The 13,872-nt window shown below is 45.3% G+C and overlaps 1 protein-coding gene across 1 annotated transcript in view; it reads right to left on the bottom strand.

Moving 5' to 3' along the window:
* Positions 1-13,872, bottom strand: part of LOC124593870 (G protein-coupled receptor kinase 1) — a 1,124,106-nt gene that overhangs the window by 566,173 nt on the left and 544,061 nt on the right. The gene's annotated exons all lie outside the window — the stretch shown is intronic.

The following is a 13,872-nucleotide window of genomic DNA, read 5'->3' as shown; positions in this document are numbered from 1 at the left end:
GGGGACACACACATGCACTGTCCGACGGGAGCAGACTTGAGCGGCGGCGACGACCGCTGGTTGGTCGTTCGGTCGGTCGGTCGTCTCATCGGGCGATATGTGTATCTGGTCTTCCGACCGCTTCTGGGCCCCTTCTATTGATCATCTTGCGGGTCTTGGGTCGGTTTCTTCCTTGTGCAGTGATGTCGGACGGCCAAAGGGCAAGTGTTCCCTCTACATGGTTGGGTCCGAACCAGTGTCTCCGGGTCGTCGTGTGTCCGAAATGGCTCTGAGCACTATGGGACTTAACTACTGTGGTCATCAGTCCCGTGTGTCCGAGTTGCGAACGGACATCAAGGGAGGCAGGACGGGGAAGCAGTGAGGTCCGGACAGCCATGACTCGCCCGACCGTTGCCGACACACGTCTTGAGTGGGGACGACCTTAGTTGGTCGTTCGGTCGGTAGCCTCATCGGACGACGTGTGTTTGATCGCCAATCGCTTCTGGGCTCCTGTGTGTGTCGACTTGTGATTCGTCCTGGTTGTTCCCCAGTGGCTAGTTTTAGTATTGTTCGAGTTGTTTGTGGAAGTGTTTCTGCGGAACCGTGTGTAGTTTGTGGTTTTGACTGACCAGTTACTGTAACGCTGTCTGCGTGTTGGATGCAGTGAGTCGGTTGGGACGGAGCAGCAAGCAAATCTCCACGGCGCGATGCCGGGCGGGGCCGCTGGCGGGGTGCACGCGCTGTCGGATCGTGAGGCACTAGCTGCGAGAGCGACAAGTTCGTTGTCCACTTAACCTGGACGCTGAAGTTGAGTGATCAGTTAATCTGTTCTTAAACTTCAATTATTATGACACCTCCTCGTTCACTTGCGGGTTGTTGCCCCCGTGGCCGTTCGGGCTAGCAGCATCGTATGATGTGTTGGAGTCTGCGAAATCTTGCAGCTGTCTTCCTATGTTGTGATTATTTATTAAATTGACTGTGACTTATCAGTGAAGTGCACCAGTGGTATTTTCTGCCCTGTGGCCATTAACGCTCCAGTAACCTGCCCTGGTCGTTAGCGTGGTTTGTAGGCAGTGTTCCTCGTCTTCTTGCTGCTGTCCAGCACGGCGTGTAGTTCGACAGCCTTTTAAGCTGTTTGGTTCATATTTGCTTAGAGTGGCCATTGTTCCCCTGGCTGTTTTTAGACGCCAATTACTGGAGGCGAAGTGCTGTTACTATTCTCGTACTCGGCCGATATTCTCCATCATTGTGGCATTGGTCGGACGGAAGGGAATTGGTTAAATTGTTGGTCGGTCGTTGGGCTGTCCCTAGTTTCGGTTGCCATCCCTTACCTAACTTCAATTCTTGGCTGCCTGCCTCACCTCACCTTACTTTTGAGCTACCAGGTAGACCCTGGGAACTTTCTTCTGAGCACCATTTGTTCTGTTTGTTTTAAATTGTGATTTTCATTTTAGTTGAAGTATTGTGCGAGGCCTTTGGCTATGTATTAATTCAGTTTTTTTTTAAATTTTATATGAAGGCCTTCAGCAGTGTTAAATTAAAATTTTGAGCATTGATTATTTTAGAAAAACTTTTTTTAATTCTTAGAAATTGTTCTATCTGAAATTGTTTGTAATCCAGGCCCTAAGCCGTTAGTTGTTCCACGTGTTGTGGCCTTCAGCCGAGGATTTGCGTGAAGCCCCTTAATAAGGACTTCAGCTGTGTGTATTCTCTAAAGGAAAATTTTTAATAAGGTGCAATGGGTTTATTGTAAATTAGTTACCTGACTTGTAATTCAGGCCTTCAGCCGCTGTTTCAAATTTGTTTGTGGCCTTCAGCCGTGCAATAAGTTAATCAGGCTTTGTAGGTTTAAAACGAAATTTTCTTGCTTAGAAAAAATTGTTTATTAATGTGCCTTAATTATAGTTGTCCTTCAGAGGTGTAGCGTAGGCCTTCAGCCGTTAATTGTTTTTATTGCATGTTTCTTTTTAAAAAATTCTTTCTTTACTATTTTTAATTGCTTTTTATTTCTAAGCCGGGCCTTCAGCCTTTCTTATGTTTGCTGTGTGGTTTTGGGCCTTCAGCCCAGAAAGCATCTCACGTTCTCTTCAGCCGTATTGTTTACTTGTCATCTTTTAAGCTGATGTGTAAATAAGTGGTTCTTAGAAAAATAAAGTTGTGTGTTTGATTGTGCCACTCAGAGTAAGTGTTTACGGCCCCTTCCACAACCTTAACCTTATCCTGTGTGCTTTCTGACTACCTACCAATTAGGTCCCAGTCCCCTATACCTGTTAAAACCATTCATTCATAAAATCCGCTATTGCAAAACCGGCCATTTAACGATTTACAACTGAGTGGAGACAAAATTTTATGCATCATGGCATGTTAAAATTTAGAAATATATATGAACTGTTCACTATCTAATCAAAAATATCCGCACGCTCCTATCTAATGCGGAGTTGACCACTAGATGTCACGAGAGGCGGGGAGTCATCGTGGTAACAGCAGGGGAAGTCGGGCAGGAGAGCTCAGTGACCTCCAACGTTCGCTCCTCACTGGATGTCAACTGAATAGCAGATTCCGTCCGATCATTTAAACACTTCTAGAGCTGCACAACTCGACTGTTGGTGACCTGTTTGTGAAGTGGAAATGCGAAAGAAGAACCACAGCTAAAGCAACATCAGGCAGACCTACGTACGTACTGACGGAAAGGGACCGTCGAGTACTGCGGAGGGCGGTTGTAAGATATCGCGTGACATAAGCGGAAGCAATCACTCGTGACTTATAAGTTGCTACCAGCGGTACAGCCACCACAATCACTGTCCGTACGGAGGGGTACGGAGGGGTGCAGTGGGCGGCAGCCCCTCGTACGGCACACATTTCTGAAGTCAAAGCATAGCGAATGCTTGAGGTGGTGCCACGAATGATGCCACTGCACAGCGGATGACTGGAAACGAGCGATGAATCACGTTATTCGCTGTGCCAATACGATGGAAGGGTTTGGGTTTCGCGAAAACCGGGAGAACGTCACTTACTTGCCACCGCGTGTAGTGCGAACAGTAAAGTGCGGAGGAAATGCTGTGCTGTTATTTTATGTTATATGGGTGTTTTTCGGGTTCAGGGTGAGGGCTCCCTCGCTTAAGAAAACGCTAAATGCGTAGGGTAGCTGAACAATTCAGGTGACTATGGGTGTAGTAGCATAACAATTCATCCTGCCGCAAAGCAGCGTCTGTGAGGCGCTGATCTGTGGACGACAACATTCCTAAAATGGACTGACTTGCTCAGAGTTCCGACCTCAAGCGAATGAACATCTCTGGGGTGAGTATGAACGTCGACGTCTCTCTAGACCCCAACAACCGTCCTCTTCGGTTTCGGCCCTTGGGAAAAGCAAGGCTACCATTCTTTTAGAAACATTGAGACATCTCAATGAAAGTGTCCCCAGCACAGTTCAAACCGTCATGTGGGCGAAGAGTGGACATACCTCATATTAATGTCCACTAATCGGCGTCCGTATACTTTTCATCGTATACTGTGTATGAAACTGAAGGTTTCAGTGAAACTGAAGGTTTGACAGTCATAGTGCTCTTCAGGTTCAGGTATTAATAAAATTACCGCAAATGCGTATGTACTGTCGAGGAGGTAGCCGGAACCAAGCATGTACTTCTTACTCTAGTGCGTCGAAGGGTACGTCCCGATAGCCTTAAGACTGTCGTTATTTGGTGCAAAAAAATGGTTCAAATGGCTCTGAGTACTATGCGACTTAACTTCTGAGGTCATCAGTCACCTAGAACTTAGAACTACTTAAACCTAACTAACCTAAGGACATACACACATCCATGCCCGAGGCAGGATTCGAACCTGCGACCGTAGCGGTCGCGCGGTTCCAGACTTATTTGGTGCAGCTGTGCAGGTACAGGAAGGCAATACAACCACATAACGTCTTTAATTTTCAGGGAACACTTTACGGGGATGCGTATTAGTGCGATCCCCTCGAGCAGCTGTATGCGCGTATGTGAAATTCTCGTGTTACATGTATCTGTAGAGGAATGTTTACAAACATGAAATTAGTAATGCATTGTAAATTAACAGTAAAACAGATCTCATTGATGGAGCCTCCTATTAATATCTAAAATTGCACTTCACGGTCACGTACTTTTTATTAAGTGGAAGTATGTTATAGCGCTGTTTTGAAAGCGAAGCACTATAGGCGATCTTTTCTCCGAAGTTTTCCAACACCTGATTCATCTACATGAGGTGGTGCGAAGCGAGTCAATTGTTTCTTCTCGTTCACTTTTTCTGCCCGTCAATTGCAGCAATGCCACACACAATTTGTATCATGTAGGTAAAGATTCCATCCACTATCTCGTAGCGTTCACACAGGAAATTTGTGTTATTTACATGTAGGTCAAAGTCAATCAACCTGGGGCAGAGATAACGTACGAACGGAATCTACGAGTCATGTTACTCGTGTCATTGACAACAGCCGTTGTCTGTGTTACCATGTAGGACGACACAGCCCTATATTGACTTGTGATGTTTAATCCCTTTTTATGCTGTAAAAAAGAGTGTTTTCGAAAATTCCCGTTACAAACTTCTGGGATTTGTACAGGGCTGGAGGGGGACGGGGGAGGAGTATATAATATTTTGAGCAGGAACCCATCTACGGAGAAGTACCGTTTTCGTTCTACAACGGAAATGTTTAGCTCATCCACATCTGCTGGAGGAAATGAATTAGGCATGACCCAGTACAATTATTAGGTAACAACTGGAGAGTCAACATAACGAAACATCCAATTATCACTTAAGTACATTTGTTTGTGTTAAGTTAAACATTACGTGTGTACCTTATTCCGAAACAAAAAAGAACCAAGCATATTGTACGTACAGAAAAGTACTGATGTACTACAATAGCGACGCTCTGTCGCGACCAGCAACGTTTGTACGTACGAAACATGTTTTTGCACACAAGACACACACACTCGGTCCCACCTGGTGTCTCTGAAACTCTTAGTGCAGCGGCCAGAACTCTTGCCAACAGATCTTCCTCTGTCCCTCCAGGGGTCTCGTAAATTAAACTTTGCATTCGATCCCACGCGCAATAGTACCTAGGAGCTACATCCGGCGATTGCGACGGCCACGCGGGTGGACCACCTCGACCTGTCCATCTTTCAGCACGTTGTCCGTTGACTCGTCTCCGAGGCGCACGTCAGGTGGTGCACCAGCATGCTGAAACCACATTTCTTGATGGAAATTCAGTGCCAAATCTTCCAAAAACGAGTCCAATACGTTTTGAAGGAACATCAGGTTTACAGGGCAAGTTAGGAGTGGAAGGATGTATAGCCCAATCACATGAGCGTCAAGAATACCTGCTCACACGTTAATACCAAACCGGCGTTGAAATCCCTGAACATGCGTGGCACGAGGGTTTTCGTCTGCCCAAACATGGCTGTTTCGCGAATTCAGGACACAGTTTCAAGTGAACTTATATGTATCTGTGAACATAACTCGACGAGAAAACAGGGTTGTGTCGATGCAGCGGTGGAGGAACCACGTGCAATAGGCAACGCGTTGTGAAAAATTGGCTGGACCCATAGCGTGTATCTTCTGCAAATGGCACGGATGTAATTTATGCTCACGCTTGCCATGGAGCACCACAGTCCTGCCTCCTCATGTTGAAGATACCTGTTTCTCGGATCCGCTACGTAACTTGGGTAACAAGTTTGTGCGATGGCGTGCTACATGGCGGGAAACGTTCGTGATATAGCTCTTCCCTTACCTCGAACTTTGCCATACACAAGGAGCAAGTCTGTGTATTCCGGAAACCTGTACCGAACCATGTTTAGTGTACAGGAGACGCATAGCACTGAACAGGGCTCACAGCAAAGCAGACGTTAATTGACGTCAGGCCACCGTTTGACGTAGTATACATCATCCTGTCTACCGTACTGCATACCAGGACAAGCAACTCTGAGACTTTTCTCTTTCCCTCAGCAGACGTGGACGCGTTAAACATCTGAACTGAAATACTCGTAGAACGGAAACGGCAATTTTCCGAACGTGGGTTCCTATTCAAAAAAATTATGTAATCATTTCCCTCGACAAGTCCTAGAAGTTCGTAACAGGAGATTCTAAGCACCCTGTAGAGTAGAAATTTGTATGTTAATGTTGACACACTGAGAATTTATTGTACATACTGTTGTTCCCCCATTATGTTTTCCTTGATACGTTACACACTAAGGAGCCAAATAAACTGGTACACCTGCCCCAACGAGCACGCAGAAGTGCCGCAACACGACGTGGCATGGACGCGAGTAATGTCTGAAGTAGTGCTGGAGGGAACTGACACCATGAATCCTGCAGGGCTATCCATAAATCCATAAAGAGTACGATGGGGTGGAGATCTCTTCAGAACAGCACGTTGCAAAGAATCCCAAATATGCTCAATAATGTTCATGTCTGGGGAGTTTGGTGGCCAGCGAAACTGTTTAAACTCAGAAGAGTATTCCTGGAGCCATAACGTAGCAATTCTGCACGTGTGGGGTGTCGCACTGTCCTGCTGGAATCGTACATGTCCGTCGGAATCCACAATGGACATAAATGGACGGACAGGATGCTTACGACGTGTCACTTGTCAGAGTCATACCTAGACATATCAGGGGTCCCATACCACTCCAACTGCAGACGCCCACACCATAACAAGGCCTCCACCAACTGATCAGTCTCCTGCTGACATGCAGAGTCCATGGGTTCATAAGGTTGTCTACATAACCGTACACTTCCATCCACTGGATACAATTTGAAATGAGACTCGTTCGGCGTGGCAACCTGTTTCCATTCATCAACAGTCCAATGACGATGCTGACGGGACCAGGCGAGGCATAAAGCTTTGTGTCGTGCAGTCATCAAGGGTACACGATTAGGCCTTCGGCTCCGAAAGCCCATATCGATGATGTTTCGTTGATGGTTCGCATGCTGATACTTGTTGATGGCCTAGCAATTTGCGGAAGGGTTGCACTTCTGTCACGTTGAACGATTTTCTTCAGTCATCGTTGGTCCCATTATTGCAGGATATTTTTCCGGCCGCAGCAATGTCGGAGATTCGATGTTTTACCGGATACCGGATTCCTGATACGGTACAGTCGTGAAATGGTCGTACAGGAAAATTTCCCACTTCATCGCTACCTCGGGAATGCTGTGTCCCATCGCTCGTGCGCCGACTATAACACCACGTTCAAACTCAATTAAATCTTGATAACCTACCGTTGTAACAGCATTAACCGATGTAAGAACTGCGCCAGACACTTGTTTTATTTAGTGCCGTATTCTGCCTGTTTACATATCTCTGTATTCGAACACTCATGCCTATACCAATTTCTTCGGCCCTTTAGTGTAGCTTGGTAAGGCTTGACTGAGGCACGTTACAGGAAATTGCAGTAGCACAATTAAATTAATTGCGGCCAAAAGAGGAAATGGCTTCATTTAAAGGATTTACAGAGGCTGTAGACCGGAATTAGAAGAAGTTAACAGTTTGGCGGTCACCGCTTAAAGCTGTGTGGTTGCTCTTCATACAGACTTATTCCTAGTCTGCAAACGCAAGGAGAGTGTCATAGGGCAGTGAGTTATATTTTGTTCCTGTGATATTCATCAGAATTGGAAGAGACGTCAGAAGATGTCATTGAACGAAGAGAGAGCGCGTAACGATGCAAGTAGCCACGAGGGCACTTTTGCCGTCTACAGGATGAGCCGGTAAGGTGAGTCTGGCGCCAGTCCCGCGTCAGCTGCCCGCTGATCTGTTAGCGGTTCGCCAAACGGCTGCTAATGACGGCCAATGATCGGCCAGTTAGCTGCGGTTAGACCGCGCCACACTTGGACAGTCGGGGCGGGACGAGCGGCCAAGCTGCGTCAGGTGAGGCGACGTCACACCGCGGGCAAACATTCCATCTCGCTCACCACGTCGCTCGCAGCACGAGACACTTCGGTCTCTAATCATATGTACAGAGAACAGACCGAGCTTGCATATAGCCACAAACTAACAAAACTGCTGTCGTGTATATAAATTAAGAACACCACACTAGTCGCAACATTTCCTCACATACGGGATATCTCGGTGTCGCCATTCATTCACTGATGAGCCCATCCCGTAGACTACCAATTCGCGGGGTGCTGACTCCTACGTTTCACGCACAGTTCCAAATGGACGCGAGGCATGAAACTTACTGGCAGATTAAAACTATGTGCCTGACCTAGACTCGAACTCGGGACCTTTGCCTTTCGCGGGCAAGTGCTCTACCGACTGAGCTACCCAAGCACGACTCACGACCTCTCCCCACGGCTTTACTTCCACCAGTACCTCGTGTCCTACCTTCCAAATTTCACAGAAGCTTTCCATTCTGGAAGCGTTCCCCAGGCTATGACAGAACCATGTCTCCGCAATATCCTTTCTTCCAGGAGTACTAGTCTCACAAGATTCGCAGGAGAACTTCTCTATGAATTTTTATAGGGAGGAGACGAGGTACTGACAGAAATAAAGCTATGCGGACGGGTCTTGAGTCGTGCTTGGGTAGCTCATCCGATAGAACACTTGCCTGCGAAAGACAAAGGTCCCGTGTTCGCATCTCCGTCCGGCACACAGTTCTAATCTACCATGAAGTTTCATATACTCCGCTGCAGAGTGAAAAATTTCATTCTAGGGACACCAGATATTTTCTATGGAATAAAGATCGAGTGATTTAGCAATCCAGTTCAGATTCGATACGGTGTCTTAGCGCTCTTCGAAGCAGGAATGTACGTATGCAGCTCTGTGCACACAGCTGAGGGCATCTAGCAAGACTGGAGTGTCTACGGCATTCTCTTCACGAAGCTGGAGAAGGAACGTCAACACTTCGTCGCCGAGAATCTTGAAATGTGCATCCTGGTTCGTGTTCACGGAAACATGGCTGAGTGGGCCCAAGTCATGGCGAGAAACGACCTCAAAAGACAGAAAGCCACCACCGGATTGAATGACACCCTCCACATATTGCTGGTTAATAACTATGAGCAATGGCCTCCAGCGCGATACCCGACTGAAAATGTCCATTGTTTGTAGTCACCTTCGCAGTGTTCGCTCGAAAACTTGTTGTCATGGAACTGCTTTCACGAACACCGGAAATACCTGTCATGTCTGAAACTGTATTTCACTGACAAGAGGAAAACACTCTTCTCTAGTCCCTATCGGTTAGGGTATTTTTACGACAACCGCTCATTACGCCTTGTTATGATCGTACATACCTGTGACTGGTACACCATTCCTTGTAGAGACGTTGCAAAATATGCGTTGATACACCACGAAATCGGTCAAAGTCATCCACGATTTGGTCGTGCAACGTGCAGATAGTAGAGCTCCTTTGTGTCATTCAGTCACATCCTCACGTCGACCGAATTTGTTGCACTGATTGCATACAACCGACTGACAGTTACACATAATTTCACCAATATGACTTACCTCAGCTGTGAAAGCCCACGTAACACTCTCGTCCTAGTTCTGCAGTATATACAGCCCCCCAAATCCACCTGTTTGCTATTTTAAATGGTGACTATTACATCTCCATTGAGCTTATTACATGTATTTTGCGTTCCAAGAGGGATACGCAACTACAAGTTGTTGTTGTTGTTGTTGTTGTGGTTGTGGTCTTCAGTCCTGAGACTGCTTTGATACTACTCTATCCTGTGCAAGCTGCTTCATCTCCCAGTACGTACTACAGCCTACATCCTCCTGAATCTGCTTGGTGTATTCATCTCTTGGTCTCCCTCTACGATTTTTACCCTCCACGCTGCCCTCCAATGCTAAATTTGTGATCCCTTGATGCCTCAAAACATGACCTACCAAGCGATCGCTTCTTCTAGTCAAGTTGTGCCACAAATTCCTCTTCTCCCCAATTCTATTCAATATCTCCTCATTAGTTATGTTATCTTCCCATCTACAGCATTCTTCTGTCGCATCACATTTCGAAAACTTCTATTCTCTTCTTGTCCAAACTATTTATCGTCCATGTTTCACTTCCATACATGGCTACACTCCATACAAATACTTTCAGAAACAACTTCCTGACACATCTATACTCGATGTTGACAAATTTTTCTTCTTCAGAAACGCTTTCCTTGCCATTGCCAGTCTACATTTTATATCCTCTCTACTTCGACCATCATCAGTAATTTTGCTCCCCAAATAGCAAAACTCCTTTACTACTATAAGTATCTCATTTCCTAATCTAATTCCCTCAGCATCACCCGCGTTAACTCTACTACATTCCATTATCCTCGTTTTGCTTTTGTTGATGTTCATCTTTATCCTTCTTTCAAGGCACTGTCCATTCCGTTCAACTGCTCTTCCAAGTCCTTTGCTGTCGCTGACGGAATTACAATGTTATCGGCGAACCTCAACGTCTTTATTTCTTCTCCATGGATTTTAATACCTACTCCGAATTTTTCTTTTGTTTCCTTTACTGCTTGCTCAATATACAGATCGAATAACATCGGGTAGAGGCTACAACCCTGTCTCACTCCCTTCCCAACCACTGCTTCCCTTTCATGTTCCTCGACTCTTGTAACTGTCATCTGGTTTCTGTATAAATTGTAAATAGCCTTTCGCTCCCTGTATTTTACCCCTCTCACCTTCAGAATTTGGAAGAGAGTATTCCAGTTAACATTGTCAAAAGCTTTCTCTAAGTCTACAAATGCTAGAAACGTAGGTTTGCCTTTTCTTAATCTAGCTTCTAAGATAAGCCGTAGGGTCAGTATTACCTGACGTGTTCCAACATTTTTGAGGAATCCAAACTGATCTTCCCCGAGGTCGGTGTCTACCAGTTTTTCCATTCGTCGGTAAAGAATTCGCGTTAGTATTTTGCAGCTGTGACTTATTAAACTGATAGTTCGGTAATTTTCACATCTGTCAACACCTGCTTTCTTTGGGATTGGAATTATTATATTCTTCTTGAAGTCTGAGGATATATAGCCTGTCTCTCACATTTTGCTCACCAGATGGTAGAGTTTTGTCAGGCCTGGCTCTCCCAAGGCCGTCAGCAGTTCTAATGGAATGTTGTCTACTCCCGGGGTCTTGTTTCGACTTAGGTGTTTCAGTGCTATGTCAAACTCTTCACGCAGTATCATATCTCCCATTTCATCTTCATCTACCTCCTCTTCCATTTCCATAATATTGTCCTCAAGAACATCGCCCCTGTATAGACCCTCTATATACTACTTCCACCTTTCTGCTTTCCCTTCTTTGCTTAGAACTGGGTTTCCACCTGAGCTCTTGATATTCATACAAGTGGTTCTCTTTTCTCCAAAGGTCTCTTTAATTTTCCTGTAGGCAGCATCTATCTTACCGCTAGTGAGGTAAGCCTCTACATCCTTACATTTGTCTTCTAGCCATCCCTGCTTAGCCATTTTGCACTTCCTGTCGATCTCATTTTTGAGACGTTTGTATTCCTTTTTGCCTGCTTCATTTACTGCATTTTTATATTTTCTCCTTTCATCAATTAAATTCAATATTTCTTCCGTTACCCAAGGATTTCTACTATCCCTCGTCTTTTTACCTACTTGATCCTTTGCTGTTTTCACTATTTCATTCCTCAAAGCTACCCATTCTTCTTCTACTGTATTTCTTTCCCCCATTCCTGTCATTTGTTCCCTTATGCTCTTTCTGAAACTCTGTACAACCTCTGGTTCTTTCAGTTTATCCAGGTCCCATCTCTTTAAATTCCCACCTTTTTGCAGTTTCTTCAGTTTTAATCTACAGTTCATAACCAATAGATTTGGTCAGAGTCCACATCCGCCCCTGGAAATGTCTTACAATTTAAAACCTGGTTCCTAAATCTCTGTCTTACCATTATATAATCTATCTGAAACCTGCCAGTGTCTCCAGGTTTCTTCCATGTAGACAACCTTCTTTCATGATTCTTGAACCAAGTGTTAGCTATGATTAATTTATGCTCTATGCAAAATTCTACCAGGCGGCCTCCTCTTTCATTTCTTACCCCCAATCCATATTCACCTACTACGTTTCCTTCTCTTCTTTTTCCTACTATCGAATTCCAGTCACCCATGACTACAAGAATTACCCTTTAATTCTGCAGCAGAGTGTTTTTAAAACTACGTGTCCAGCTAGTACTCGAACCTAGAATCCAGCCATAGGCCAGGCGTGGCCGAGATTTCGGCGCTGATCATGGCTGGCACATTTCCCCCACTGCCACGCCACGCTGTCTCAGCATGAGGGGAAACTACGAACGCGCCGCATTTAAACTGCAATCCAGCAATTCAATCACGCTGTGTACGACTTAGTTTTATATTTCACATTTCTCTACAACATGAATCACCAACAAAACAAATTTCCAATATTACTGCATTATTTTTGGAGCACTGGAGACATAAAACTTCTATCTGGTACAAACTGTAGGCATATGGACAGAGGCAAGAGTTTCGCAGATTATCTGATGCAGGTTTCCGCGTATTTGTGACTTATTTTTAGAGTCGAAATATTGTAGCACTTCTGCATCATCATTATGGAGACGTGGAAACTACCTGAGAAAAGGAATGTACAATACTTTGCAATGTCTTACTGTGGAGAGGGTTGAGTCAAGTCTACTTGAAATGCGAGGTTTGCATCCATTCCGGATTTTTTTGTTCCTGCACTCTTTTTTTCGTTCATAAATTCAACTACAGCGGGTTTTAAATCGAAAATTCGTTCCAACACACTCATATAAATACCATGTAAAATCTCCGTACTCTTCGTTCAGTTCCACTGGAAACTGTTAGAACTGACACCCTATTTCAGTAATTTTACTATTCGTTCTACGCAATTCCCACATGTGCACTATGGCTGCTAATTTAGCACACAGTGCTTTTGGTATACAAAACAATGATACCCACGAGTCGATCGTTCTAAGTTAGTGCTCTTCCATTGCCAATTAAATCGTTAAATTCTTTCGATCTTGTAAAGTCCTTTTATAGCAAATTTGGTATACGCATCGCTTCTGCGAGTTCTCAATATATGTCGAGAGTTGTCATCACTCTCTTCTTTCATTCCTATTCATTTTTAAAGGCTTGCGTCGATATCGCTACACCGCCTCTTTCTGTGTAAAAAGCCACTGGGCCTGTGAACGTCCTTCATAACTCGAACAATTGGCGAAAGGCAAACAGCACCGACACTATGATTCCGCCGAACTGAAACAAGCTGTGCCGATCGAAAAATTCCATAGCGCAATACTAAATGAAATGTCCCACTACACCGAGTACTTCCGGTAAGGAAAGAGCAAAGCCGAAACAAACTGTGCCTTGGCCCACTCGCGGCCCGCACACTCTGCACCCGTCATGTTAATTCCAACGCGTGTGAATTCCTAAGGGACCAAACAGTTGAGGTCATCGGTCCCTTGTCTTACACGCTACTTAAACTAACTTATGCTACGAACCACACATACACCCAAGCCAGAGGGGAGGACTCGAACCTCCGGCGGGAGGAGCCGCGCAGCCCGTGTGGCCACGCGACGTGGAGTTTAGGACCCTGTGGCCGGCCCTGCCTTACGCGGACAATTCTTTTATCGAGTGAGCTATCTAGGCATAATTCACTGCTTCATTTCTGGCAGTGCCTCTTTCCTAAGTGCCACAATTTGCAAAAGCTCCCCGGCATACTTCGAACTAATTCCGCCTTGACAGTTCTCTTGGTACGAGCATTATCCGGCAAAATCAAGGTTCTGGGTACCAGGTCTGGCACATAGTTTTAATGTGTCAGTGAGCACTATGGGACTTAACATCTGAGGTCATCAGTCCCATGGAACTTAGAACTACTTAATCCTAACTAACCTAAGGACATCACACACATCCATGCCCGAGGCAGAATTCGAACCTGCGACAGTAGCAGTCGCGCGGTTCCAGACTGTA

Source organism: Schistocerca americana, chromosome 1 (assembly GCF_021461395.2).
Source record: "Schistocerca americana isolate TAMUIC-IGC-003095 chromosome 1, iqSchAmer2.1, whole genome shotgun sequence".
Classification (NCBI taxonomy): Eukaryota; Metazoa; Arthropoda; class Insecta; order Orthoptera; family Acrididae; genus Schistocerca; species Schistocerca americana.
The sequence above is the reverse complement of the archived record's forward strand: the minus strand, read 5'-3'. Positions and strand labels throughout refer to the sequence as shown.